This window comes from Acanthochromis polyacanthus, chromosome 6 (assembly GCF_021347895.1).
Source record: "Acanthochromis polyacanthus isolate Apoly-LR-REF ecotype Palm Island chromosome 6, KAUST_Apoly_ChrSc, whole genome shotgun sequence".
NCBI classification, from domain to species: Eukaryota; Metazoa; Chordata; class Actinopteri; family Pomacentridae; genus Acanthochromis; species Acanthochromis polyacanthus.
The window spans coordinates 17,544,552-17,550,917 of record NC_067118.1 but is presented as its reverse complement, the minus strand read 5'-3'; the positions used below and the strand labels follow the sequence as shown (position 1 = coordinate 17,550,917).

The window sequence follows — 6,366 nt, the reverse complement described above, 5'->3', positions numbered from 1 at the left end:
AGCTTGGCACTTCCCATTAGCCACTCGTTTCTGGCATAGTTAGCTTCACAAAAAGAGCAAACTTTTCCATTAGCTCTACACTTAGTTAGATTGAGCTTTGGAGTTGGCCTACCGTCCCTTTAACTTGTAGTTGAACTTCAAAAGGAAGTTTTGTGAAGTCATTTTTTACAAGAAACTCAAGGTCCCTGTCACCATCCATTCTCTGGCTAGCTTGATGGCTATACTTGCTATGTGGGCTTGCTGGCGCCTGGTGGGACAGCTGCATTAGTGTGGGTACTGTTCATCACAGTTTGTGATTGGTTGGAAGCCAGATTTGATCTGGCCTCCCTTATGTTTTTTTTTTTTAATGATTCATCGACCATTAAGCGATGAGCCTTGCTTCAATCTGATTGGCTAATACGGGCTGTTTTTTTTTCTAAGGGAGGCAAGGCGAAGCTGGCCTCTGAACAAACAGACAGCGCAGAGGGCATGAGAGACGTAGTGTAATGCACAAAAAGAGCTTGACAAGAGGAGCGCTGTTTTGCTCCTCACAAAGCAGAAATGCCTGATGTGGTGTTTTGACAACAAGGAATGACAAAAATATAAAACAAAATGCATAGTGGTGAAGATTATTTATATTTTTTCTTTCTTGCATATTTGCTGGGGAAGCCAGGCTTCCCTTGGCCTCCGTGAAAAACCGCCACTGCAACTGAGCAGCCTTGATGGAGTACTGTGCTCTGAGTACTTTTCTTATATTGTGTCAACTGCTGCACAATAAAATGTGAATTTAAAACATAGTTTCTGCATTTATTGTGCAAGTATTTATCAGTAATACAATGAAAATGAGAGGGAATGTGAATATTTACTTTGCAAGTCGATTTTGGTGTGCGCCCCTAAATTTTCTGCTTGCGCTCCTAAAATTTGAAGTTAGAGACCACTGCGCTCCAAGGAAATAAAGTTAGTCTGGAGCCCTGCTTTAGCCGAGTAGTTTGTATTTTTTGTATATGGTTACAGATTACCTGTTGTGGTGGGGTGTCTTTAGTGACACACAGGCTCGAGGCATATATGTGACGAATGTTCCCGGCAACAGCTTATGCTAGTGGCCATAAAATATTGTTTAAGGTTTCATAAAAACGTAATCTGAACGATATCAATGATTGTTAAATGAATTTTGATTTTAATTTGAATTGGTAAAACTTTTTTTTAATGATAATTACCGCAGAGTTTCGACCTCGTTAGCATATGTGTCTAGCCAGCAACAGGAGAGATTACACTGTCTGCCTGTTACTGAGTTGTGACCTGTGCCTCTCCTTTATATGTGGGTTATATTTTGTATTTTGTTTACTGCTTATTTGCTGTTTAATGCACTAAAAAAAGTCATAGAGCTTATAATATGGAAAGAATACACTGCCTGCCTGTTACTGAGTTGCGACCTGTGCCTCTCCTTCATTGGAAAGTTAACATGCTGATCCTGTGAAGTGTGAGCAATCATTTTATGTCTGCTGCATGTGCACTAATTTATGTGGCAACTGTAGTTCTTTTACAAACTACATATGACTTCCAAACATTTTAAAAATACAATGCATACAGAATATGACTGTTTAATTTGAAGCCACTTAAGCTCGCCAGATTAAAATGCTGCTTATGCTCCCATTTGTAATAGTAATCAGTATCAGGCATGACACGAGCCAGGGCACACGCTGCCAGAAAATTTACATTTAAATCCTTTTAAGTTAGTGTTGTCGCTAATGGCCTTTTTACAGCACTTTGACTTGCATTAGAGAAAAGTGGGAGTATCAGCATTCTCACTGACTCAGTGAAAAAACTAATGTACTCTTAGTTAAAGCTGCATGAGGTGCTTTACTTCTGACACTTCTTAAAAGTGCTTAATGGCAAACATGTTGGCAACATTAGCAATTATTTGCAAATACATTTTCATGGTCTTTTTTGTCATTACTTCTACAATTCTGCAATTTCATGTAGCAGACACTTTTATCCAACATACATCTGAGAGTAGATACAACACAAGCAAAGATCTAGTCAGGAGGAAACAACCTGGATAAGATCCATAAAACAAGTTCAAGTGTGATAATAGGACCTTGGTGCGTACAGGCGGTGCTGGAGGGAAAAGGATTTTTTTTTCTTTTTTTGCAGTCTGTCAAGTGTAAAGGTGTTCAATGAAGAGCTGGGTCTGTAGTGTGTTCTTAAACACTGAGAGGGACTTTTTTTTTTTTTTTTTTTTTTTTTTTTTTGCTGCGTATTAGATTCTTTGTTGTAAGACAGAAAGGACAAAGTAAAACTAATGTAAAGTATACACACATGGCTTGACCTCGCAGCCCTACCTGCACACATCACACTTTATTCATATGTGACTGTCTGGAGCCGAGCATTACACAAAATGATGGCATGCACCTATTAAAGGGATGCTCAGTGGCAAGGCAAGTTTGTCATAGTGTGAGAGTGAACTAGTTGTGTGCCCACATGGTGAAGTTGACATTTCAGTGGACCAAGATGACTGGTCAACACCAAATGCAACTTTTTCCCTCTGATACTTGTACCAGAGTAGATCCATATACAATCATGGAAAAAATATGAGACCACCCTTGTTTTCTTCAATTTATTGTTCATTTTAATGTCTGGTACAACTAAAGGTACATTTAGTTGGAAAAATATAATAACAACAAAATTTCATTTAAGAGCTGATATCCAGCCATTTTCCATGGTTTTCTTAATAATAACCAAAATCACTTAAGTTCTTACATCAATAGCTATGGCATTTTACTGCCAAAATTAGTGCTTTTAGGCATTCCATGTTTTCTTTTCTGTCTGTTTTAGTCACATGATACACACAGGAGTTAGAACTTGATTGCATACCCATTATTTTTGATGACTGCAGCCATGCGTCTTGGCATGCTCTCCACCAGTTTCGACATTGTTTTGCTGTCACAGCAGCTCATTCCTGTTGTACAAATTAAAACAAATTTGCTTTATTTTTAGACTTGTGGTTCTCCAATTTGCTCTGCACAGTTGCATGGTTAGCACTTTTACCTTGCAGCTAGAAGATCCCCAGTTCGCGTCCTGGCCTTCCCAGGATCTTTCTGCATGAAGTTTGCATGTTCTCCCTGTGCGTGCGTGGGTTTTCTCCAGGTACTACAGAATGTGAGTGTGATTGTTTGTCTGTATATCTAGCCCTGTGATAGACTGGTGACCTGTCGAGGGTAACTCCTGCCTTCGCCCCAAGTCAGCTAGTATGGACTCCATCCCCCTCGTGGTCCTAATGAGGACTGAGCGGTGTATAGATGAGGGATGGATGGTTCTCCATTTTGTGTTTTTCCCCAGGTTTTCAATTGGATTTAGATCTGGTGATTGTGCAGGCCAAGGCATGGTTGGAATGTTCTGGTTCTCCGTTCAAGCTTTAACTGACTTTGCCGTGTGGCAAGGGGCATTGTGTTGTTGGAAAATCCAGTCATTCGAGGCAGGGATGAGTCTTCCAGCTGATGGAAGAAGACTGCTTTCAAGAGTAGCCCTGTACATGATCTGGTTCACTCGCCCTTCACACAATTGCATTTGCCCTGTTCCAGCCATACTGAAACCACCCCAGATCGTCACTGATCCACCCCCATGTTTAACTGTCGGGACAAGACAGTCTGGTTTGTTGGCTTCTCCTGGCTTCCTCCGAAACCAGTAAGTTGGCTGGAGTGGACATCAACTGAAAACTGGATTCATCACTGAAGAGAACCTTAGCCCAATCATCAACAGTCCAACCCTTGTGATCCCCAGAAAAGAGTGAATAGTCTTCTTTTGCCTTTCGTTGATGAAGGGCTTCTTCCATGACTTCAGACCAGCTTCAAGAAGTTGGTTTTGAACTGTCCTTGTCGAGCAGGTCACATTTCTGGACAGTGCCTTCTCATTTTAAGGTCCCTGAAGGTCTGAGGATGAATCCTGACACAGGAACGGATGAGTGCAGGGTCATCTTGTGGGGTAGAAAGACGTTTCCTGTTGCAACCAGCTAGCAGTTTGGTAGAAACATGTTTGACTTGTTTTTCTTGGTGTAATGAACGGCTGTCTTGGAGATCTTTAGTTTTTTGCGACCTGTCTCTCACTCATGCCAACGTCCAGCAGTGCAAAGATGGCTGCCTTTGTGGCTTCACATAATTCTTTTGTTTTAGGCATTATGTGAGAGCTGACAACTTCTGAGTTATGCTACAGCTTTAATGTAAGCAGGAAACCACTCTAGGCCTTTGTATGTGCAGTGCTGCTTATGGTATGAAATGGCCTCTTTGTCAGGCTGGCTGCTGCCAGGCCCAGATAGTGCCTCCCTCTCCCTCTGTCTCTCTCTCAGGGTGGCTCAGCAGTGCAGCAGCGACGACAGGTGTGCCTCATCAGCAATACTCATCCGGAACTAGGAGCAGGTGGAGATCATCTAATCAAGCACACCCTGCCTCAACATAACCTGATGCCTCACAACCCTCAAGCGCCAGATCGTGACACATCGTGTAGGAGCCGAGTTGTCATTATGCCAGTCTATCCAAACCCACACTCTGTACTAATCTCCGCTGTTCTCATCTCTTCTAGTTTTGGTTCCACCTGCTTCTAGTAGAGTCCTCTACCCACCATCTACACCGGATTCTGGTCTCCGCTTCAGCGAGAAAGGAAATCCCTCCAGGCCGTCACAAACCCTTGGGCGTCTCCTCCATTCACCTGTCGTCTCTGTTACTTTCCACCACCTGGCCCTGCACTCTGGCTTCCTCCACGGTGAACCGTCCTGAGCATCACTCAGAATTTGGCTGAATCCCAAACCGCCCCCTACACACTCCCCCTCCACTACCGAGTGTCACTCCAAAAGAAGTCACACTCGCAGCTGTGGAGGGCACCTATTATTGAAGGGGGAGGGTATAAATACGATCGTCAGGAATGGGATGCCCTGTCGCCTCACCGGAAAAACGGAAGACGTCATCGCCATGGTAACACAAAGACGCCTACTGTGCATGGCTGTAGCGCTATGGCACAGGTTGCAACTAACAAGGATCGCTGCTGCTTCCAGAAGACAAAAGCATCCCACTTTTTTCACTCACATGTTTTCCAATCCTATTATCTGGAATTTCAAATCCAACAGATGAATAAATGAATAAATGAATTCTGTCAGTTGTGTTCAAATTTTAAGGTGTCAGGGGGTGCACAATTAAATCAAACGTCAGCAGAGAAGAAGATTTATTTCTTTTGATTTATCTTTTTGCACCACTCTTTGTGATGTTCTGTCAGTGTGAAAAAGGCGTGGGAGAAATAAAGGACGCATGTGGAACTCACATCGATATGTTTGTTTCCTCCTCCATTTCGACGTTGCACTTCCTGAAAAAGTTGTCCAGAGTGAGCATCGATGCAGACTCGCTATTTAAGGGCTGAACAGTCCACTCCCCCTCCGCACTACGCAGTTTGGGACGGCCCTTAATATGGAGGACCCTCCGCGGGAACGCGCAAACGGAGGGGTAGTGTGTAGGGATAGTGTGTAGGGGGCGGTTTGGGATTCAGCCTTTGTTTGTTAGTTAATTGGCCGTAGTTTCTGCTTCCGTACAGAGCAGTGTTCTGAGTATTCGTTATTCGTAGCATTCCCTTGAACCTTGGGATTATAGTAAATTGGTTGTTTGATAGCATCTAAGTGTCGCCTACCGAGCGTAGGAATTATTTGGTGTTATTTCGCAGTTGTTGTAGTTTTCAGCCACTAGAGTCGCTGTGAGTGTGTGGAGCCCATTGTCTCCAATTTAGTTTCCTGTTATAGCTGCCATCTTGGTTTGTAGTTTTTTGTACCCCTGTAAATAAACAGTTTGTGTTGCATTTAAAGACTGTCATTTCCTGCACCTGAGCCAACCAAACACCGTAACACTCTTATATACCCTGGGAATACAATGAAGATTAAACCTGTCAAATAGGACAATGTATTATGGAATCAGCTGCATTTTTTTGTTGTTTTCATTGTATTCTTCAGGCAATATACCTTAGTGGTACCAGGCATTGACATGAACAAGAAATTGAAGAAAACAAGTGTGGTTTAATATTTTTTTCCATGACTCTATATGACAGATTTGATCTCTTATTTTTATTCACCTATTTTATCTAATAGGAAAGAAGCATTTTCTTGATACTGACAATATGCATTCCATAATACAGTCATCCTTCAGGTACATTTTTCCTCTAATTTGCCAGGAAATGTGGCACCGTGGATTTGCAAATTGCAGAAAGTCAGAACCCATATTTCTCAATCCATTGCTTTCTTTCATAGAATGTTTTCTCTTTAGCTGTTGACAAGGATAACAGAATGACAGCAGTGCTTGCACAATAAAAGAATAAGGTACATATATATATTGCATACAGTGTTATGTAAGACAATGT

General features: G+C 42.2%; 1 long non-coding RNA gene across 1 annotated transcript; it reads left to right on the top strand.

The window, feature by feature from the left end:
- The first annotated feature begins 2,229 nt into the window (after positions 1-2,229).
- Positions 2,230-5,285, top strand: LOC127534565 (uncharacterized). The gene is made up of 2 exons (XR_007942743.1): positions 2,230-4,475; positions 4,555-5,285. It is a non-coding gene; the product is annotated as an uncharacterized LOC127534565 (long non-coding RNA).
- Positions 5,286-6,366: the final 1,081 nt, after the last annotated feature.